The sequence below is a fragment of the Amborella trichopoda genome, chromosome 4 (assembly GCF_054954075.1).
Source record: "Amborella trichopoda isolate Santa Cruz 75 chromosome 4, AtrichopodaSantaCruz75HAP2 v2.0, whole genome shotgun sequence".
Taxonomy (NCBI): domain Eukaryota; kingdom Viridiplantae; phylum Streptophyta; class Magnoliopsida; order Amborellales; family Amborellaceae; genus Amborella; species Amborella trichopoda.
The window spans coordinates 41,584,695-41,609,271 of NC_142339.1; the positions used below are offsets into that span (position 1 = coordinate 41,584,695).

General features: G+C 34.2%; 2 long non-coding RNA genes and 2 other non-coding genes across 5 annotated transcripts; all 4 read right to left on the reverse strand.

Annotated features, from left to right (window-relative positions):
* Positions 1–672: 672 nt before the first annotated feature.
* LOC148782458 (uncharacterized) lies at positions 673–7,517 on the reverse strand. Of its 2 annotated transcripts, none has more exons than XR_016053549.1 (2): positions 7,298–7,458; positions 673–964 (listed from the first exon to the last, which is right to left on the reverse strand). It is a non-coding gene; the product is annotated as an uncharacterized LOC148782458 (long non-coding RNA). The 2 variants fall into 2 exon arrangements; XR_016053550.1 differs by lacking the exon at positions 673–964 and adding an exon at positions 979–1,469 and having other exon boundaries at positions 7,298–7,517.
* On the reverse strand, positions 5,901–7,146 carry LOC18425052 (transcription termination factor MTERF8, chloroplastic). Its single transcript, XR_016053548.1, has one exon. It is a non-coding gene; the product is annotated as a transcription termination factor MTERF8, chloroplastic (transcript).
* A 2,663-nt stretch (positions 7,518–10,180) lies between the features above and the next one.
* On the reverse strand, positions 10,181–13,915 carry LOC148782459 (uncharacterized). The gene is made up of 2 exons (XR_016053552.1): positions 13,699–13,915; positions 10,181–10,661 (listed from the first exon to the last, which is right to left on the reverse strand). It is a non-coding gene; the product is annotated as an uncharacterized LOC148782459 (long non-coding RNA).
* On the reverse strand, positions 11,064–13,733 carry LOC18425049 (transcription termination factor MTERF8, chloroplastic). The gene has a single exon (XR_016053551.1). It is a non-coding gene; the product is annotated as a transcription termination factor MTERF8, chloroplastic (transcript).
* Positions 13,916–24,577: the final 10,662 nt, after the last annotated feature.

Below are 24,577 nucleotides of genomic sequence, written 5' to 3' on the forward strand. Positions count from 1 at the left end.
AAACATTAAGACCATCACGGCATTGAGTCTACCGTGAGGCCTTTACAGTCATACGACTAATACAAAAGCTATTTTGGTCAAAACATATAAAAAAACATAAAAAAAGAAAAAAGAGAAAGAGGTATGGACTAGGCTTAAAAATATGGATTTTTTTCTAATATGCTAAAAATTAAAATATATTTTTTATAATTTCCCTTTTTCCTTCTTTTTTCCAATCATTCCTATCTTGGCCATTTGACCTACACTGCTAAAGCTGGTATAATAGTGAAAGACCAGTCTGGTTGGATGCTACATGTATCACAACATATTTTTCCAAGCGAAAGTATTACACTAGCTAGCAAACAAGCCTTTGGCATAAATGTTTTGTGACAATTACAGCTATTGGGATATAATTGGTCGGGACTTTTATTGGGATGTTTTTGTGATTCTCTTTTACCACGAATATATACGTAAGGGTGTAGTTGGCATAAAGAGGTGTAAAATGTTATTCGGATTATCTCAAAATCTAGTTTTATATCTAATTATAAAATTTTAAATTTCAAAAATGGTTAAATTCAAACAGATATATAAGCATATGAAAATCTTGAAAATAGACAGGTAGATAATAAGTTGTAAAAGGCACTATTTTTTAGATTTAAAATTTTTTTTATTTTTCGATGATCAATCAAAGAGTTTTTCAATATTAAAACTACCTTTTCCATGGATTTTTGAGAGGCATGTTTTACATTATAAGGTAGCATCCTTATATAAGCTTTTTCCTATACTTAATTATTAGAGTAACGATCCCGTGAGCCCCTCACCCATACAAGCTGCATAGGATTTGAGGGGCATGTTTTACATTATAATAGCATCCTTATATAAGCTTTTTCCTATACTTAATTATTAGAGTAACGATCCCGTGAGCCCCTCACCCATACAAGCTGCATAAGACCCCACTTCTGTACTGTCGGATGTGCATCCATATCTACAGAAAAAAAAGGGACGTCAACTCAGAAGTAACTGGTATTAAAAATGTCAGTTCAAAAAAAAAAAGAAAGAAAAAAAGTATGCAATCCCACGCTCTATAATGGGATAAAAGCACTCTCTTCCCCGATTAAGTGCTCTCTCTCTCTCAGGGGGAGCACATGCTCCTGTTGGTTCTGCGTTTAGAGAAGTCATACATAACTATTTACAAACCCCTTTGGCCTTTCTTTATCTTCATTGATTTAGGTAACTTCAATTAAAAAGACATCCGACAAGATTGGGTGGCCAGAAAATGGGAGAGGGAGACGTCAGGTTTTCCGGCCAATTCTTGTTTGCAGTTATTACAGGACTAAAGATTCATCAGAAGTTTGTTGGCCCGATCTCACAAAGGTTGCATGGTCCGAAGCAGCGCAGCAAGCATTTTAGAAGTTCAACCTGGGTCCAACCTGGCGATTGTCCCATGTCAAACTTCTACCCCCATTTCCTGAATCCGTCAGGCTGCAATCCTGTATAGCAAAACAAATAACCAAAGGTGAGTCTCCGGCAATTAGGGCGTGAGCTAGATTTATCAGTTAATAGAAGAGGGTTCAGACTCTGCTCATAAACTTTGCTGCAACTTCCCTTCCAAGCCTTGGCTATTCTCCTCTCTATATCACCCTTTCTGTCCACCTCGTCCCAACCACTCTCCTGATGCTATTACTGTGTCCCTCACACATGTGACCTCACCTCACCCCCACCCCATCCTCAGAACACCCCCGCTCATGCCTGCCGCTTCCCCTCCGCTACAGAAGACTTCCTCTGCGACGACGAATCCTTCTTCCCCTTCATCTGTGAACATTGTCTTTGTGAACAATTTGGATTGTGCTCAAGGTGATATCAACAAGGTCCTCAACATTATGGGCTTTGGAGATACTCCAAATAATCAAGCCGGCTCTTCAAAGCCCCACTCCATCAGAGAGCCTAATACCACAGTTTTGGGAAGTATTGGACGCAATTGCTGCTTTGCTGCCTCGGTGCTGCTATTTGGGAGGTGATTTCAACGCCACACGCTGGTTCCATGAAGGCACCACCTCTTCAAGGTGACCCCCTCGATGTCAAAGGTTTTAGACTTCATCCCCAGAAACCTCTTAATCAACATCCCCTTAGAAGGAACTTGCTATACCTGGTCCAACCATTCCACAATCCCCTCCCTATCCAAACTGGACCGATACCTAATTTGCACCTTTTGGGACTCTATTTCCCAATAACCCATTCCTCTGATTTACCCAAACCCACCTCTAATCACAAACCCATCCTTCTTGACATCGAAGGCATCCATCGAGGTCCAAAACCCTTCTGCTTCGAGCTCGCTTGGCTAGAAAAAGCAGAATTCCATAACCTATTACCTTCCTTGTGGGCCTTCCACACTCCTTCGGCGCAAGTTACAACTGATGCGGCATTCCCTCAAGATTTGGAGTCAAAACTTACTAGGTTATTTCCATCTACAAAAATCCAACAGCCTCCATCTCAAGATCTGGAGTCAAAACTTACTACGTTATTTCCATCTACAAAAATCCACAAGAATCTCCTCCTTGCCCTAGTTTTTCTTAAACACAACTCCAAACGGGAGTTAAAACCACCTGAGGGGGAATCTGAACTCTTCTAGCCCTAGTTTTTCTTCAACCAACTGAACACAACTCCAAACCGGAGTTAAAACCACCTCATAAGAGGGGGAAGGAGGGGGAATCCCAACTCTTCCAGCAAGTGAGCTTCCACATTTGGAGAAATCAAGAAAAGGCCTAAACTTGAGGAGAAATAAGCCCAGCAATCCAATAATGAATTCCCATGTTTAGAGAATGTATAATCAGGAGAGAGATAGAGAGAGAGGCCAACATGTGTGCAGATTTCCAGACGAATCCATCATATGGTTAGAATAAACCCAAAATTATCACCATCTAATTTTGCATCTGTGTAGAGGTTAGCAAGTTTTTCTGTTCTTCTAACCTATACTATACAATGCAGAACAATGAGAAGAAAGAAGCCAAAATTACAAGGAACACAACACAAAAAATTGACATTCAGTTCTTCTTTTCCAGAAATATAACAAACGAAGAGTCAAGGAATTCAGGATTTAATGGCTATTTAGCCTATTTTAGACCATAGACTCAGCATCAATTTCTTGGCATTTCTTTGTTTCTCTTATGATATTGAACAAATTTCCAACCTCTTCTCCAAAACTTAACACATACCTCTCTAAGAACACCTTCTCCGATAAAGTACATATTGATGATAAATTTGCATCCTTTTCCAGCAATTTTCTCGACCTCAACACTTTTCAACAAATTAATCCTTGGGAACAGCCTTCTTTCTAAACTATAACTGAATATATGTGGATGAAAACACAGATATTTCTCATCATATTTAAGTTCGTTGATGAAATAATCCATAGTCTTTTGCAACTTCTGTTCTGATAAAGAAAAGATTGGAGGCATCTTTTGGAAAGCGGTGCAAATACCTTCTTCTGACCACCCAAAGCTCTTGAAGAAATTAAACTCAATAGCTTTTAGAGTGAGATTCAACACCCAATTCCTTAACTTTCTCTGTGATTTCTGTTAGCCTAATGGAATTCACTTCAAATAAGTGTGGCTTTTGCAATAAGAGTGCTTTCAACTTCAAGCCCCCAATTCCCTGGCTCTCGATGGACCTAATATTGGGCAGCAGTCTCTTGGACACCACTATCGAACTACGACCTTAGAAACTTCAAGACATCTTTGGATTCCAAATAGTTTTTAAGGAAGCTAATGTTAGGGAGAAGTCGTTTGTCTAAGCTATACATAAGAATGGTCGGATTTGCAGAGATGAAGGCCCCAAGATTGAATTTAGAAAGACCCAAATCTTCAAACAATTTAAATTCAGAAAGCTTCCTTCTCCAAAAAGCTTTTTTGCAAAATACACAATGTCCCATTTTCTCAAATTTTGATGGGTTCCTGATCACCTGCAAAACATATGCCCTTTAGGCTACCCCATCTTCATTTCTCACCTTACAGAGCAAAACCCCCAAATTAAATGTCAAGTTTGCAGGCTGCTATAGAGTTCCAAGGAATTTGGCCTTCTTTTGGCTACAAAGGAAGTGGATTTCATTTGGGGGTGAAGCCTTGCATTGTTTCAGGGAACTCATCAACGAGAAGGTAAATGGTCAGGTCGTTAGTGGAGGGTGGCTTTGATAATGCTATGGCATCAGCAGAAGCCTAATGAGAGCCAACATTTGGTGACCCCCACAAACAAACATACCCGTGTGTGCCCTCGGTCAAACATTTGGTGACCCCCATATGGTATTTGTCATTTGCAAGTTACATTTATAAATCTCAGGAAGTAGGTAGCTTCTCTACAAATGTGAAAACTGACTAGTAACCAAATGATGCTCCCTATATTAGTTGTGACAACAAGCACCCTTCAACTAGATTAGTATCATCAATCACCACCTCCGCTGTCGTTGAAAAATCTGAATGATGCAAGTTTCAGCTGTAGTAGAGTTTCGAATACGAGATCCAATCTTCCAGCTGCATAACTTCCACGAAAAGCAGATCTCAGAGGTAAAATAACCAAGACAATATTTTTAATCTTCATCAAGATGCCTCGAATTTTGTGATGGCAGCCAGTTTACACTATCTACACACTTCATACTGATGATGGGGCCAGTCCTAATGGAAAAGTAATGGCTACAAGATTCCATAAATGATTCCAGGCATTGCTCTAATAAAGCCCCAAGCATTGTCTTCCAAAAGTTCCAAGGAAGCAGAGAAACTCGAGAAATGCCAACACTCCATTAAACAAGAATTTGGAGAGTACATGAAGAGTCATATGTAGAGAGAGCTCCAAGCTAACCCTATTTTTAAAATCAATCCAATTTTTAGAGCCAACTGAATTCTTGAATTGCAGAATCCATGACAAATGTAAATGCATTTCTTGAATGTTTTTTTTTGAGAGAAGCATTTTTTGAATTATTCCCTCCACAACCAATGCCTCAATCCTTAAATTCCAAAAAATTTCTCATATAATCAACCCAACTCAATTGTTGAGGCAAGAATCATAAAAAAAGGTCCAAGAAACAATGAAATGGCAGCTTCCCAATTAAAGAGGCATTTGAAGATGACATGAAAATTTTGAAGAAAAAGAAATCCACCCCATGAATGAGATTTTAATAGCTAATTCACATCACATGCCTTAGAAGAAAAGTAGCTGCTACCTGCTGAATTATTATCTCAACAACTGATGCTTCCATCAATAGATTCCATCGTTTCTTATGTAACTAATCCAACCCAGTTTCTAAAACCAAGAAGTAGAGAGCGAGAACGGAGAAACTTTCGAAGAGAGAGCACAATGAGGGGTTAGGAGGAGTAGGTGGTTGGATCTGGTTGAGAATCCGAGTTAGAAAGAGAGTGAGTATTCGCATAAAAAGAAGCAACCAAATCTTATTAACCAACAGCTCTCATTTTGGGGGAAATCATCCATTCAAAATGTGTGTGTGTGTGTGTGTGAGAGAGAGAGAGAGAGAGAGAGAGAGGGAGAAGAGATAAATAAGAGAGAAAGTGAAGCCCTTCGCCCTGAAATGGGTTTTCAACTTCCCACGCCAGGGTATACTTCCATCCCTAAAAGGGGTGACCAATTTTTTGTGCCTAAGGCAGAAAGTCATAGCTTGGGAACAGGGGAGTGCATTTTCAGTCCATAGTTTGAAAATCGAAACAAATGGGTGGACTTTCTGCACAAATAAACACATACAAAATCCTAGACAAAACCGAAACATGGTCAGAATAAAACCAAAATTATAGCCTGCTAATTTGCATTTGTGTAGAGGTTAGCAGCCTTTTATAATCTACTAACCCATATTTTGCAATGCAGAAACAAAGAAAAAATAGAAAGAAGCCAACTCCAAGTGAAATTTGACATACAAATTCTTCTTTTTCAGTAATAAACAAAACAAGCGTCATGGTGTTCAGATTTTAATGGTTATGAAGCCTTTTTTAGATCCGCAGACTCAGCACCAATTCTTGGGTCTTCCTTGTTTCCCTTATAAAACTTTAGTTACCTTTCTGCCTCTTCTCTGCAACTTAGCACATACTTCTCCAAGAATACCTTCTCCGATAACACACTAACTGTCGATAAATTGGCATCCTTTTTCAGCAAATCCCTTGACCTCAACAGTTTCAATAGATTAATCCTTGGGATCAACCTTCTCTCTAAATTATAACTGAATATATGGGGATGAAAACACAGATATTTCTCATCATATTTAAGCTCATCAACAAAATAATCCATAGTCTTTTGCAACTTCTCTTCTGATAAAGAAATGATTACGGGCATCCTTTGGAAAGCAGCGCAAATATCTTCTTCTGACTATCCAAAAGTCTTAAAGAACTTGAATTTCCTCTGGCAAGTCTCCTTGCTCATTGCGCTCATGCATCCAACAGCATGAGAGAACATTTTAGAGTGAGATTCAATACCTAATTCCTTAACTTTTTCTGCGATTTCTTTAAGCCTATTGAGCTTCTGATTGAACATGTACGGGTTTTGCAATAGGAGTGTTTTCAACTTTGAGACCAAAAATCCATGGCTCTCCATGAGCCTTATATTGGGCAGCAATCTATTAGACACCAATAGCGAACTACAACCTTTGCCAAACCTTAAGACATTTTCATCGGTTCCCAAATAGCTTTTGAGGAAGAAAATGCTAGGGAGAAGCTTTTTGTTTAAACTATACGTAAGAATAGATGGATTCGCAGAGATGAAGGCCCCAAGTTCAGATTTAGAAAGACCCAAATCTTCGAGCAATTTCAATTTGGGTTTTAGGGTTTTCTCGGCATCAGCTACAAGGAACTGAGGTCGCTTGCTCAAAATGTCATGGATGTGGGTTGCTTCGAAACCATTGTTTTTTAGGAAGGTTAGAACAGACAGGGGTTTCTCATCTGTTTTGAGGTGGAGAAACTGTGAAGATGTGGCAATGGCGGATTGCTTTGAGAGCCCAAAAGAGTCTATAAGTAGGTTAACCATGAAAGAAGGAGAGGAAGAAGTTAAGCTCATGGCATCCTCAGTGAGAGAAGAAGGAGATGAAGAGAGAGAAAGGGGATTTGTGGAGAATTGTTCAACATAAGAATGAAGAGAGGGAGGAATAACAAAAGAAATGAAATAGTGGGGTTTAGAGAGAGATTGTGCTTTTGTCAAGGCCATGATTTGGAAGGGTTAGAAGAAGATAACCAGTTCTGGGGCGAATACAAAGAACACCATTAAGGAATACAAAACCTCAAAAAAACAAGAATCATTTAACCCAACCATGAAATAGAAAGAAAGAGAACCGTACTCTGTGGCTTGCTGTAACGCGAGTAAGCTGTGGCATGTGTACCCTCTCTCTCTCCTCCCAAGCACCCCAACTTTCTCACTCTAAAATGGAGAAGGAGAATCTCTCTCCTCTGTCTTCTTTCAAATAGAGAGGAAGAAGGAGGTACTCTCTCTCTCACTCAATTTCAAACAGAGGGAAATGGTGGATAGGCCACATTGTTGGTGATGAGTGAGAAAGCACTGGTACGATTTCTTGAGGAAACTTTGTAGAGAGAGACTGTAGCCATGACCCCTTGAAGAGTAGGGCGAAGGGTGATCATTCGGCTCGATAGGACGGACGGTTAAGATCGTAGGACGAGCGAAGGAATGGACGGCCGACGATGGTAGGCTAATTGGGAAATCTACGCTCATAACTCATTATAAAAGATGGGGCCTATCTAAGGCCTGGGCTTTATGGAAACAAACTCGTGCCTCACCTCAAATCCTCATCCCGAAAACACTTTCGGACTCTAAAATTAGTCTAACACTAGCAATAAATTTGGAAACTAAAAAATAGTACAGATCTTATATATGTGACTATTTATTTTTATGGTGAAACGAAGAGTCTAGATAATTTATAACATTATACACTATTTTTAAAACTTGAAATCCTTTTTTTTTTCACAACCATAATGTTGAAGTCCAGATGATTGATATGAAAGTTTTCTCATGCTTGAATTGTGTCTTTGGATGAGTTATGAAGTTAGACTTTGTTTATGAAAGTTTTCTCATGCCTGAATTGTGTTTTTGGATGAGTTATGAAGTTAGACTTTGTTTATTTTGATAGGGCTGGAGCCCTATCAAACCAGTTTCCTATTATAAAATGAAAAATTGTTTAATAGTGCAAATAAGTAAATCCTCACTTTATAACTCATTGAAAATTGTAATTAAAGTATTAAAAAATCTTCATATTGATCATCTCGACTTAAACATTATGGTTGTAAAACAAATTACGATTTCAAACTCTAAAAATAGTGCATACTGTAACAAAGGGCAACGATTTCATGCAACCGATGATGTAATAACGTTAAAAAGCCATCTTATGGCCATTTGTTTGATCCAAATTTTGAAATATATACTCTTTTCATTCTAATGAACAATTAAAAAAAAAAAATTGAAAAGCACTACCTAGAAAGTATTTTTCTAGTACAATTAACGTAGACCGTTCATTTTGGTGAGATGTTTAGATCTAGACCTTAGAATGATTTTTTCATTTCCAATTTTTTTGGATGGCTTTATTATCATTAGATGAACAATGTTAAAAAAGAAAGAAATGATTTTGAGTTTATAAAGGCTAAGATCTTTAAATTCACAAAATGATGGTCTAGATTCGTTTTTGGAGGGGACTCTTTTGACCAAATCTAGGGTTCAAATTGAACTTTTTTTTTGGAGTGATTGGTTATTGAGATGAAGAGAGTGTGTGTGTAAAATTTGGAGTCATACAAATATCACAAACATGGTTTTCTAGAAGTGTCGTTATATTATACTATAATACAATCGTTGCATTGGATTATTGCTCTCTAACAAATTATCTAGATTGTTCATTTTACTTTAAAAATAAGTGTTCATAAGTCCACTAGATCTATACCTTTTTTTTAGTTTCAAAATTTATTGTCAATATTGAAATTTGATTTTAGAGCCATCGTTGAAAGTACTTTCCGGATGAAGATTTGAGGCAAGGCTTTATTTTGTTTTTGAAACCTCATACTACATTATATACAAATATATTTCCTTTTAGTGCCCTTCTAAGATTCAGACGTGCCTTTCTAAACGCTACCTTAGTTCATCAGACACTACCTTTTTACGAAGTTCCAATTTTACTTTTTAAGTTTTTTTCCCACTTTTTTTTACATTAGTCCTTCAATGTTGGTCATTTGACCTAGACTGAGATTGCTTGCAGTAATAAGAGGGAGGCAACTCACAGGCTGGTTGGATGCTACATGTGGCACAGCATGTTTTTCCAAGCAAAAGTATTGCACCGAATATAGCAATTGAGATAAGAAAATTGTTTCATGCTGGACCGCATTTTTACATATGCTTTCAAAAAGTGTAAAGCATCCATTTTAAAGATGGATGCAAATAGGTGTTCCATCTAAAAACAATGAAAACTAACGGTCCAAATGTTTTCTTATTAGAATTATTATTTTTAATTTTAAAATTTATTTATTATTTCATATTCATGATCTCCATAATTGAGATCACATGTCCTTAAAAATTAAGTCTTAAAATCCATCTAAAAAATAGATTCATTAAGAACCCACATTTCTACATATGCGGGCTTGGCCGCATAGAAACCGGATCCATTAGGTTAAATTGGTGGGGGCTCATATCGCGAATTTGGAATGTTATTATGATCGTCCCTTTTATTAGGAATTAATAGATAATTAGCATATTTCAATCATTTAATTAAATTAATATTTAAGGAAAAAATCATTTAAATGATCAAAACACTTCATAAAACATTAAGATCGTTAATCATCCCGTTCGAGTACCTCTTTACGTTTTATTTCCATCAGTATATCAATCCTTTAAGTTTTATTTCCATCAGTATCTCCTCAATCCAAGAAAGAGTACTCATGTCATTTGCATCAGTTTCAAGCCTTCTTTGCTTGGTATATGGCATGGATAATATAATGGGTGCTGATAAACAAGAAAAGAAGTGAAAATCACAGTGATAAGAATCCCATAGTATAGCAAAATTCGACACACAAAACTCTTAGTAATTTAACAGAGGAGACATGCTCGTTTTTTGACATCAATGGCTATGAAGACTGACCCCTAAGCCCCTCGCGACCCCATAGTCTTGAGCAACTTTTCGCCTTAGTCCCCAAATCTCAACATATACTTCTTCAAATAGTGCACAAGCTGTCGATAAATTCACATCCTATTTCATTATTTCAATACTTGAAATATATTATACCCAGGGGTCACCCTTCCATCAAAACCATAAAAGAAAAAGATGGGGATACAAAAAATTATAATTTATCATATTCCAATTCACTAACAAAATAATAAACAAACATCTTCAACTTCTGATCAGAGCAAGCCCATCAGGCACTATCTGGTAAGCAATAGAAACAGCTTGTGACCACCCATAACTATCAAAGCAATCAATCTTAGCCTTCCCTCTCTCCTTGCTCGTTGAACTCGTGATAAGGATTGCAGTAGGAAACATCTGAGAGTGAAGATCAAGAACCGATTCCTTAACTTTCTTGGTGAATATATAAACCAACTGGGCTTCAGGCAAAGTAACAATGGTTATGCAATACGAGCGTTCTTAACTTCGAGCCCTCAGCTCCATAGCTCTCTATGAACCTTATATCACCGCTCTCTCTTGATTATGCCACCTGAAACCCAAGTGATTGATTTAAGAAATCGAACTGCATTCTCACTGGTCTGCAAATTGTTCTTGAAGAAAAGAACGAGAGGGAGGATCCTTTTCCTTGCCATATGCACAAGAAAAGAACAGTTCGAAGAGACACCTGAAGATCATAAACATCTTTCTTTCCAATTTAAGTTTATACTATGGATATTATTCACAGCCGTACCACTAAAGGTATTAACTTTTACGTAAAGCTTAGACAGACGCTAGCTTCTCAACGTATGATAAATTTATATCTTCACCAAAAGAGTTTGATAATATTTACCCCGACCTACTGTGAAACATTTCCAATGGAGTAATTTATGGTCCCTTGTCAAAGGGAACTTTAAAAAATTAATAAAAAGATGAAAGCAAACTAAAAAATCTATCCCGAAGAAGAAACTTCAATTGATGCAGTAGAAGGGACAAAATAATAAACATGTGCGGCCAATGACTCGTATCACAACTTTGTTAACTATCTAGAATATCACAAACTCATGAGGATCACACTGCACAATTCCTGAAAATTATGAGAAGCCACTTGCAAAACACACATGATTTTCAGACTTGGATAGCTAGGCGGCTTCTAACCCCCCATTTCACCACTGATTCTCGTGTTCTCCTTGCTTGCGTTATAAATCCTCAATAAAAAGTCAGCTTCATCCCCAAAACCCAACAAATACTGCAAAAACTTCTCCTCTGTCAGTCCACAAACGCCTGATAATCCTATATCCTTTTTAACCAAATTCTTTGATTTCAAAGCCTGCAACACCTTATGCCTCGGAAGAACTCTTCCCTCAAAATCAAAACAAAGAAGAGAAGGGTGCAAAACCAAATAATCTTTATCGAAATTCAGTATGTTCATAAAACCATAAATAACCTTTTGCAACTTCTTCTCTGACATTTCCAGTAACAAAGGGTTCCTGATAAACACAGCTAGAACATTCTCTTCTGACCACCCAAAACTCTCAAAGGTCTTCAGCTTACTCTACCATGTATCCTTGCTCAGGGAACACATGCATAAAACTGCACGAGAGAACACGATAGTCTGACAATTAAGTCCCAACTTCTTAATTTTTCCCAAGATCTCCTTAAACCACTTGGGTTCCTGTGTAAAAATGGCAGGCTGTGCCAACATGAACTCCTCTAATTGGGAGGCACCAACTCCATAGCTCAGCAGAGACTTTATGTTGGGCAACAATGCCTTCTTGGGGTTGGCCATAACAAGCTGACTATATCGTTTTAGAACACTCAAAATGTCTTCATTTGTTTTCAAAATACTCTTTAGAAAGAGCATGGACGGTTGGAGATGCTTATTGGTACTACATGTAATAAAAGCTGGATTTGAACAGAGGAATATGCCAAGATCGGATCCAGAAAGACCCAAATCTTGTAGCAATTTGAATTTGGATTTTAGAGTTGTGGTGGTAAGAATTTGGGGAACCTTGGTGATGATATTAGAGATAAGGGTATCATGGAAACCACTGTTTTTGAGGAATTTTAACACAAAGAGAGGCGTTTTAGGGGATTTAAAGTGGAGAAATTGGTGAGATATTTCAATTGCCGCCTCCTCTGAAAGGCCAACTGAGTCTATCAGTTGTTTAACCATCAAAGAAGCTGATGATAAGGCCATTTCCGTACTATTACAAGGAGGTGAGAGAGATGAATTAGAAGGAGACATTAAGTTTACCTCATCACCAGTGAGAGGAAGCGAGAGAGAAGAAGAAGATGAAGCCTTCGCCTTAGCATCAATTTCATTATTTTCTCTATTTCCTTTAAAAATATTCAACAGGTACTCCTCTTGTTCCCCAAAACTGAATACATACTTCTGCTAGAATGCCTCCTCCGAAATCAAACAAACTTTTAATAAATTCACATCCCTTGTGAGCAAAGCACTTGATCTCAAAGCTTGCAACACATTCAACCTAGGAATCACCCTTTTCTCTAAACTATAACCGAAGAAGACTGGACGTGAAGCTAGGAAAGATTTATCATATTTGAGCTCATTGAGGAAGTAATCCATAACTTTCATTAACTTTTCCTCTGATCGGGACATCAAATATGGCACCTTAGAAAACATAGTGAAGACCTCTCCTTTTGAAAAACCAAAACTCTCCAAAAGCTCAAGCTTAGCCTTCCATTTCTTCTCGCTCAACGAACTCATGGTATAAATTGCACTGACAAACATCTTTGATTTTGGGTCACAACCCAACTCTCGAACTCTCTCTTCGATCTGCTTAAGCCTCTCAGTACTCTGATAGAAAAAACCTGGCCTGCTAAGCATGAACTTCTGGAGTGTCGGCCTAGCAATGCCACAGCTCTCCAAAAACTCCAAGTTGGGTTTCATTATATTCCCCAGAACAACTATCTTGGAGCGCTTACAGTGCTTTATAGCACTTAAAAATTCTTCATTGGTGTTGAATAGCTTCTGAGGAAGAGGATGGATGGCTTAAGATGTTTATCTATGCTGTAGCAGAAGATGAATGGGCTAGAAGATAGGAAAGAAGCGAGTTCAGGACCCGAAAGACCCAAACTTTGGAGCAATTCGAATCTTGGTTTTAGGGTTTTCTCTACACTGCATTTGAGAACTTGGGGTCGTATCCTGATAAAATCATGAATGTGGGTTTCATTGAAACCAGAGCTTTTGAGGAAGTTTATTACAGAGAGGGGCTTTTCAGGGGTTTTGAAGTTACCAAGGTGGGAAGAAGCAGCAATGGCTGATTCCCTTGAGAGCCCAACAGAGTCTACAAGAAAATTAACTATACAAGATGAAGAAGACGGAGCCCAATAATAAGAGGAGGAGAAGAGAGAGGACATGGCCCTGAAGAAAAGTGTTGGTGGAGAGAAGGAAAAGAAAGTGGTATGACAAGGGAAAGGAGATAATGGGGTTTGTAGAGAGAGAAAGAATGGGGTTTTGCAAAAGACATTTACATTAAAAGGGCCCATAACACCATTTCCGAATAAGACCTCAAGGAAAAAACAAAGGAAATGGAAAGGTTACAGAGAGGTTGGAGAAAACGTACCTAGTACAAGTTCATGAGGGTAGAAGAAACCGCCACTTTACACATACTCTCTCGCTGCGACTTTGCGAGCCTCAGTTCAAAAATCAACTGGGCCAAGTTCTCTCTTTCCCTTTAAACGTAGGGTTCCTCTCTCTCTAAAACATTCTCTTTCCCTTTAAACGTAGGGTTCCTCTCTCTCTAAAACATTCTCTTTCCCTTTAAACGTAGGGTTCCTCTCTCTCTAAAACATTGGGTTCGTGGAAGTATAGACTAAGGTTCTCGTGAGTAGGGGTGGCAATGGGTCGGGTCCGGCGGGCCCTAGACTCAACCCAGACCTAAATGTATTCGGATCGAGAAGCTGGATCATACTTGTACCCATCGAGTCTGATTGAGTCCATTGCCACTGCTATGATTTATTTATTTTTATAATACATACACCCACATTGATAACAAGTTCACAATCATTAGCAATTAAATTTAAGAGATTGTATATAATGCAACCATCTAATGTAAAATCCCATTGCTTGGTTGTGTCACGATAAAATTTATTTAGAACTTTGAGCTTGCTCAATAAAATACATGCAGCCACACAATTTCATATATAATAGTGAATATTAATTGTGACCGACTTATACCAAAAGTAAATAATCTCATTATATACTTTTTCTATATTTAAAGCTGTTTGATTTCTCGTTTAATAGTTAAAGATGACTATAAATTCTTATTGTATATGATTCTTAATACACCCAAACGAATATGAATTAAAGTATTTTATCACCAACAGTTTATGAGCATAGGTCCGGTCCAATCAAACCCAGACCCAGACCCAGACTCAAATAGTGTTTGAGTCATGGTTTTGGACCTAGACCCAACCTGCGAGTCTAAATGTTGGATCCATACATGAACCCGTGTCGGGTAAGTCCGTTGGGTCCCAAGTCGGGTCTAGGTCCATTGCTAAAATAATTTAATAATTTTAACTGGCAAAATTTTAAATTTTATCAAAAAAATTAATTGATAAACTCCGTCTTGTAGGGCCCGCGTTGTTACGCCGGTTCCAAGCCCAGGTAAAGGAGGTGAGCTATGTTAGATTTCTTACAATGAGCTCCTTGTACAAATAGTTTTAGTGTTGGAAATCTTACGATAACTTGAAAATCTATGTTGAACCGTAATTATAAATTGATTGAGCAAATCTATAAACACTTGAAAATCTTAAAAATAGAAAGTCTATGTAACATGTTACACAAACTACATAATTTTTTGGACTTGAAATTCATTTCTTCTTAAAATTCATTTCTCTCAATGTCGATGATCAATTGTTAAGTTTTCCAACTTCAAAATACTCTATTGGATATTTGAGATACACATTATTTCTAATAAAAATTATGTATATCCGTCATATTTATCGTTACTACAAAAATACCTTTTAGTTTCTGTTATTATATATATATATATATATATATATATATATATATATATATATATATATATTTTTTTTTTAATTTCATAATATGTTTTTTAAAAAAAGACAAACCGCCTATTTTCGGTTTTTGAAAAACATAAATATTTAAAATATTTTGATTTTTCAAAATCGAAATTACTAAATATTTTGATCTTAAAAAAAATCAAAATTAATCTGAATTTTTATTTTTGTATTTTTTGAAAATCTGGTGCCACCAGCGGCAGTCTTAATAAAATAATTAAATAAATATTGTGGCAATCAGAAAAGATGCATGGGAGAACTCAGTGTGGACGTGGTGCCGGCAACCACCTCCATCAACGCCAACAATCAAGCAATCTACATCCAGATCAATGTGCTAACCGTTGTGGTATCACTCTCTCTCTAGAGCCCAGCGGCACCAAATATATTTCAGGCAAACTCTCATTTTCCAATGAAATTTGGGATATTTTGGGGATAATATTCACTCTCTCACTCTATTCTTATTGACAAAAACTTACATTTTCCGTTACTCAGCTTGGCTGCTAACGCTCTCTAAACTCATCGCAGAGGATCTCTCAGTTTCTATCGAAACCAGAAGCATTTGGGAAAATCCCTCTCTCTGCTCTTCAGAATACCACTCAAACCAAAAATCCACTGGCACAGTAGTCTGCATTCTTCTCTCTTTCTCTCTTTCAACTCTCTCTCTCTCTCTCTCTCTCTCTCTCTCTCAATCAACTCTGTTCCTGCAAAAACTCACGCATGGCACCTTTCCTTGCACCGGTCGTGCTTCTCTTTTCATGGGTTTTATTCCTTCCCATTTCACAACCACCTCTCAAACCCATATCCTTAGCAGCTGAGGAAGTATCTTGAATACCCACCAGCATTGAATGCCTGGACACCACTACTGATCTCTGCTACTCACCTTCTTCGTCCAAAGTAAGTATTGTCTGCAAAGACAACTCAGTCATGGAACTCGAGAGTTGTCTGCCAAAAACCAGTAAAGTATGAGGAAAGGGCTGTATTTTGGGTTTTCAAATACCGAAATCAGGCCTTGAAAATTTGAAGTCGATAGTTTTATTTCTTTGCAAAAAAAAAGAAAAGAAAAACAATGATCTGAACTTTACAAAATGAACATAAACGTAATAACAAAAAGTTTTAAGTATTTTCATAATAACAAATATTTACGTAATTTTCCCTTATTTCTAAAGGGATTCATAAACGTGACGACATCATCTTTTCCCATGTTTATCATAAAATTTCCTTTTGGTGATATCCTTAATGCTCTGAGTCAACAAGCCGACTTTGAACTCCTGAAGTGGACTCGGATTGCATAAAATTTCCTTTTGGTGATGTCCTTAATGCTTTGAGTCAAGAAGCCGACTTTGAACTCCTGAAGTGCACTCGGATTGCTGGGTGCTCCATTTTTTAAGACACTAATCTAAACCAATGGAATGGTTCACTATGCCACGAGATTGTTTCACAATCATTCGTGTCCCTTAAGTTTCAAAATGGGTAGTTGTAAAAGTGTCTTTAAACAGTGTCCCTTAAGTTTCAAAATGGGTAGTTGTAAAAATGTTTTTAAACAGACACAAAGCTCAAAAGAAAAAAATTCTTGGATTTTGTGGCTCATCTCAAACCATTTAATTTAACATTTAATGATTGTGACCGGTACAAAAAAATAAATAGTCTCTTTGTAGACCATAGTAATAAAATAGTGATTTAATCTCTCTTTCAGGTTGTGAAACTCAATTAGATTGAAGAAACTAAATATTTAGATTCTTGAATAATTCTAATTTTTTATTATAAACTTGAACATAGTAATAATATTAAGATTCTTGAATAGTTTTAATTTTTTATTATAAACTTGAACATAGTAATAAAATAGTGGCATATTTTTCAAAGGGAAAGGTTGTTATGCTTCCCCTACGACATAGAAGATCTATGCTTCCCCTACCATCCAGCCGTCCAATTTTGATCAAGATAGCCACTCACCGTTTGATCTTAGATCCGATGTCTCAAAGTATTTTTTTTTTAGTTTTTTTATACAAATTGTATAAATGCAAAATTTGGTATGAGCCATTTTTTCATTGGAGCGCATCTATAAAAAATATTAAAAATATTTTTTCGATAAAATATAATGAATAAAATACCCCTTAAAACTTTCAAGGGTAATTTGGTTATTTTATTTTATTGAAAATAATTTTTTTGTATATTTTTAGCTAGTGCGAGTTTAATATAAGATTAAACGTCCAAAATTTGATGTCAAAATAGTTTATAGAAAAACAATTAAAAATAAAATAGTGTAGAGATGTGACATTGTGATTGGGGCAATCTTAGCCTTCCATTCAGAATGGACGGTTGGAAGTATATAAGTTTTATATTGTAGGGGAAGCATAGAAAGCTTACCCTTTTTCAAATTGTACTATGACATTTTTACATGTAGAAAATAAATGGTTTGATCTATCTATCTCATAGGTCGTGAAACTCAATTAGATCGAAAAAACTAAGGATTTAGATTCTTGAATAGTTTTAATTTTTTTATTATAAATTTGAACATAAGAATAAAATAATACTTATTATTATTTATTATTATTATTATTATTATTTTATTTTGGTTGCCTATATGTTATTTATTTATGCTAATGTCTCTTTTAGCTGTCTTTTGCTATTTTCCAATTGTATTATGCCTCTATTATGAAATAATATTTTTATTTTATTTTATAAATTATTTTTATCATATAACATAAAGCCATGGATCTTAAATGCCAATGGAAAAATTGATTTTCTTTCCTTCTTGATTATGTCTCAATTTCACCCTTTATGATTTTAACATTACATTGGTTTTTTTTATGACAATAATAGCTTTCTCTAGCTATTTTCCAAATGTATTATTGCCTCTTTTGAACTCTTTATTAGAAAATTTTTTTTAAATGGCCAAATTGAGATAGAAACAAAGTCGATTTATCATTTAACGTAAGTATCCAAAAGAAAAATAATCATTTTTCTTTAGATCAATGAGCCTTACCTTAGAAGATAAAAGTAAATTGATACTAATAATAATTTATTGTTATTATTAGTATTTATTTTAATATAAATAAAATACTAATAATATTTTCGTATTTTATTGTTATTGTATTTTAAAAATAAAATAATAAAAATACTATTATTAATAATAAAAATAAAATAAAATAATAAATTTATTTTTATCTCAATTTTGGTCTTTACATATTTTAATTATAATTTTTATATTTTAGAAGTTTTTGTTACTATTTTAATAGTATATTAGTTTTTTAATGACAATACTATATATATTTTTTAATGTGATTCAATATATACAAAGTTTGATTCTTTATTTTTTGAGATACTTGAATATCTTTTATTTTCTAGTTATGAATGTTGAATTATTAAAAATCATTTATAACAGATTTGTTGTGATCCTGTCTGCTCTAATTTTTTCTTACTATTTTTCATTTACACTATATCCCTCTTGATTCTCCTATTTAAAAAAAAAATTAAAAATCTTTTGGTCACGTTTAGTCTATTTCTATGATAAATAGTATATTTGAATTATTTCTTCTGTTCATGCTTTTTAAATAAATTTTTACTTCTTAAGTTAATGCAATTGAAAAAACACGACCAATTGAAAATGCACATTCCCCATTACCCATTAATAATTTTTATTAAATATAATTTATCTATCTCACATTCAAATCACTATTTCCCATGCGCAACAAAAAGCCCTCAACCCAATAAAAATGTACATATTTTTATTTATGATAATTTATCCCTCTCAGTCAATTTACTATTTTCCAGGTCTATTTTTAATGGATAAAATGTGGATTAAGAAAAGAAATATGTATTAATCTCACCTCTCACCCCTAAATCTCTCTCCCCTATCTTATTCTTGAAATTAGGTATTGATTAATATATAAATTTTTATCACTCTTTTGTTTATAATAAGATTAATACTTCTTGAGTATGCCTAGATATAGACATTAATAGGATCTAATGTCTTAAAATAATATATTAGATATACCCTGCATAAATTTATTTATTAGTTTTATTTATATAATTTAATTTATTGTTAAATGATCTTTATTATTTTAGAAATAATATTTACTATCACATTTATTATTAATTAATAAAATATTCAATTGTGAAAATAAATGCATTAAATTCTCTCTCTAAGATAATGTTTTATTGAAATTTTTTCAATAATAAATATATTTCAATGATTAATATTAAATATCACTTGCAACACTCTAGTATATATTATTTATCTCCAGCTATAATCATAAGTGGTTTTATTGGCTTTTTGCCCATTATATGGCTATTATACATGCTTCAGCAGTCTCTACGGTTTGAATCCCGCCAGACATGATCCTATGAACTCGGCGAGTTACTCCGACTTAGCCGAGTAAAAAAAAAAAAAATTATTGATATTTTTAGAAATAATATGATAAAAACTAAATCATTCAAATTTTTATTAAGTGTTTTGAATTCCATAAAATAAAGTATCTTGGTTATAACAGTAATAAAATAATTTTTAAACTCTTTATATTTTAGTTTAAAATTTAAATATTCCTACTTATGAATCTTTCCTTCTTTTTTTAGATCTTTTGACATATGAAAGATGTCTATGACCAATTCCCAACTTTCTTAGGACTAATTTTTGAATGCTCCATAGAAACTATGCTAACTTTTCTAGCAAAAATAGGAAATATGAAATCAAGAGTTTCTTATTTGTTTAGTACTTGAATAACTTTATATGTTTGAATATTTTTAATGAATTTAAAAGTCTTTGTTACAAAATTTTTGTGGTTTCAATAACAAAATTTTTATGATTTGAAACATTTTAAATCAAAATATATTGTATCAAGCACCAATTAATACCAATTTTAAAATAATGTCTTAATATGTATGGTTTTCAATTAAACTTATGTATAATTTTATTAATTTTTGTCCTTCAAAATAGATTACAAGTAATTTCTAGATTTTTCATAGTAAATTGTGAAATACTTAAAAGAAAAACCTAATGCTTACTACTTGACAAAAATAGGACGTAGGAAATCATATGGTGTGAATAATTGTTATACAAAATGACAAACTTCAAATAAAGTTTTACATTTCAAACATTTTTTTTTGTGACTATTTTCTGATTTTATAATAAGTAATATTTCAATACTGTAAACTTTATGCCCATTCTATTTTCTTTTCAAATGCTTTTATATGCTAACACTTCTGACACAATTTTTAGTCAATGAATAGTACTGACTTTTTTTTCTTTGAATACTTTATTTTGTTCTTCTAACATTTCAATTGAAACTTAGTAATCTATTAAAAAATAAGTTAGCGTGATTCACACTTCTAAAAAATATGTACACGATTTTATACTACAAATATTTCAAATTAGCATACCGATTTTTTAATCATCTTAATTTAAAATTGATTTGCCTTTGCGCTATCAAAATTATTTATGGCTAAAATTTTACTAATATGATTTAAAATGATTGTATTGTATTGACTTCAAGAAATTCTTGAAAATGATTTTAAAAAAGTTTGAAAAAGATTAGTTTCTATTGCAATTTGAAAATGATTCTATTGTATTAACTACAAATTATTTAAGCTTATTTTTCATGGCGCTTGTTTCAACCAGGGGTTGAAAACTCAGCGAGTCGAACTGGACTCGCCCGATTCGATTCGGGAATCGACAGTGCCCGTGCCAGTTCTACCACAATACCCGGAATTGCCCGTATAATTTGTAAGTATTTTAGACGAATACATATCAAATTTGAATTTGAAGCTACGGGTGCACGAAAAACAGGTAAGAACTGCGTTTTTTTTTTTTTTTCCGCCATTCTATCAAATTCACTCAATATTTTACAAATAATATGTTAAATTTATAGGCTTTTGATTCGTTATAGTGTTGTTTGTCATCACATGTATTCGATTTGATTTTATTTATTCAACTTGAGTTTGATTTTTGAGTAAAAAAGACTTATGCCTGTGAAGAAAAAATGGATTGGTTTTTTTTTTTTTTTCTGCCATTCTATCAATTTCACTCAATATTTTACAAATAATGTGCTAAATTAATAGGGTGTTGATTCGTTATAGTGTTGTTTATCATCACATATATTCAATTTTATTTTATTTATTTAATTTGAGCTTGATTTTTTAGAAAAAAAGACTGATGTCTGTGAAGAAAAAATTGACTGCTGTTTTTTTTTCCCGCCATTCTATCAATTTTACTCAATAATTTGCAAATAATGTCTTCAATTTATAGGATTTTTATTCTTTATAGTGTTGTTTATCATCACATGTATTCAATTTGATCTGATTTATTCAATTTGAGCTTGATTTTTGAGATTGAATGACTGCTGTCTATGAAGAACTGCGTTTTTTATTCCTCAATTCAATCGATTTTATTTAATATTTTATAGGGCTTTGATTCCTTATAATGTTGTTTATCAAAACATGTATTCAATTTGATGTAATTTATTCAATTTGAGGTGGATTTTTGAGTTGGAATAATTGATGTTAAGTGGGTCTGTGAAGAACTGCGTTTTTTTTTTTTTTTTAATTCATGATTAATTTTTTTGAAAAATAGTGATTTTCCGAAAAATTGTGACCAGTTTTTTATTTTCATGAGGAATTAAACAATATTTTTAATTTTTATTGTTAAATTTTTAGTTCAAAAAATTGCATGTTGATAGAATATTTAAGCAAAAAAATACATGTTATTATATTTTTAATGCAAAACTATATTTTTTAGTTTTTTGTTAATGCAAAAAAATACATTTTAATGTAGTTTTGCATTAAAAATGTATTTTTAATTTTTTAAATTTTTAATGCAAAAAGTACATGTTGTTAAACTGTATTATCATGAGGAATTAAAGTGAATATCATTGTAAAAATATTGTGGCACGTATGATAATTATATTTTCTTGCATTTTTCAATTTTATTATTAAAATTTTAATACAAAAAATGTATGTTCTTGATAATTTAGTTGTAGCCATGTTTGGAGCTTGCATTTTTTATTATATTCTCTTGCATATTTATAATTGAGATGTACAACTATTTGTGATCATTTCAATCGAGTTGGGATTGTGCCCACTATATCATTGTAAATTTTATTTGTGGCATTGTGAACGACTATAACATTGTAAATGTTTTTTGTGTCAAATATACGTGTAGTGGCATTATGGATGACTATATTAATGTAATTTTTTTCTTGATTCTAAGTGTGACTTATACAGACTTTTTTTTATCTATAATGTTGCATAAATATATATTTTTTCTTAGTAGGAACTAATTCATGTTTGTCAAAATGAAAATTTGTGACAAGTCCAGATGTGTTGGCATTGTGAATTACTATACCATTGTAAATATATTTTTTATTGATACTATATCAATGTAAATTTTTTATTCTATATGTTATTCTATATGTAGTGGCTAATATAGGCTATTTTTATCTATAATGTTGCATAAATAAATTATTTTTCCCAGTAGGAACAAAATATTTTTGTCAATAGAAGTATTTTGTAGTAATAACAAATATAACTTCATGAACTACCTATATATTATCAATACACATGGTAATTATTTTTCATGTTGAACTGTCAGGTTAATTTTTAACCTTCTATATATTAAAGTTGAACCATGGCAAGATCTGCGGAAAACCCTGCATGGCAACGTCAGACTTGATCCCAACAAAAAAGACAAAATTATTTGTAATTACTGCCAAAGAGTGATAAGTAGTGGGATACATAGGTTCAAGCAACACTTGGCAGGGGTTAAGGGAGATATTTCTGTGTGCAATAGTGTCCCTAATAATGTAAGAAAGCAAATGGCGGCATTTCTCTAGGCTACCAAAGGTAAAAAAATTGCAAAGCAGTTGATGGATGAGGAGATAGCTAGTTTATATACACCATCAAGCGGGAATTATACAGAAGAGCAACATAATAATGACTTGGAGATGGCTACAAGAATGAGTTTATAGGAAACGTACCAGAGGGAACGCGGGTTTAGAATGCCTGATGGTTATGACATGGGCATGGCGAGCCCAGCTCAGACATGCATGGCGGGCCCAGCCCAAATATGTATGGAGGGGTTGGTGGCAATATGTATCAAGAGGAATCAGACGTTGAAGAAATTGTTTCTAGCTTATCTAGAAGTGCCAGTATTGCAGGTCATGGTCGTATAGACCCATTTCTCTCAAAGCCTAAGTCAGAACAGATGAAAAGTACGAGAAACATGTTGGGCAGATATGTTGATAAATGGTTCTGCGATAAATGGATCCCCTTTGATGCAGCTAATGGCCCATATTTTCCACCTATTGTCAACGCAATCCAGAGAGTATGGCCTGGGTTAAAACCCCCCACGACATATGAGCTCAGTGAGCCAATATTGGATGAAGAGATGGATAAAGTTAAAAAGTGGATTGAAGAATATAAACAGAGTTGGCCAAGAACATGCATTACTCTCATGAGTGATGGTAGGTTGAATAAAGTTAGCAAAAAGGAGTTTGTAAACTTCTTGGCCTATTCCCCAAAAAGTACAGTTTTTTTGTCTAGCAAAGACGTATCAGGGACGAAAAAGGATGCAAATTTCTACGTACGACTATATGATCAGATAGTGGAGAAGGTGGGAGATAAGCATGTAGTCCAGTTTATTACAGACAATGCTCGTGCATATGTTTCTGCGGGCAGCAAGTTGATGGATAAGAGGAAACATCTAGTATGGACCCCATGTGCTGCACACAACATCGATCTTATGTTAGAGGAGATCGATGAGATCAAAATTGTGAATGAGACTCTACAGGAAGCGAGGTTGGTGTCAAGATTTATATATAACCATTCTAAAATTTTATTTTTGTTCAGAGAACACTCTAAGAAAAAAGAGATAGTCATGCCTGCCATAACCAGCTTTGCGATAGATTACTTGGTTGTGGACTCCATTCGAGAATCTGAAGGTACAATAAAGAGATTGTTTACCAGTGAATAGTAGTTAAATGACCGCCTCTCGAAGTCTAGTACCGGGCTAAAAGTGGATGTCATAGTCTCAATTAGGAGGTTCTGATCTCAATGTTCCAGTATCGTAGAGGCCACTGCCCCTTTGGTCACGGTATTACGAATGATGGATGCTGACAAGAAAGCTACCATGGGCATTCCTTATGAAGGTATCGAGAGGGCCAAATCGACTATTGGGGAGAAGTGTAGTTTTGCTAGTAAAGTGATCAAGATTATAGAAAAAAGGTGGAACACCAAATTTGGACGTCCAATTCATTATGCAGCTAAATATATATTTATATCATTAGAATATTTCATTCTAAATTATTTTTTTATGAAGTTTTAAATGACATTTCTCTATCTATATATTTTCTAGGTTATTACTTGTTTGTTATAAAAACTATAACATTTAAAAAAGAAGAATCGATTTTTTGTCATATTCATAAAACAAAA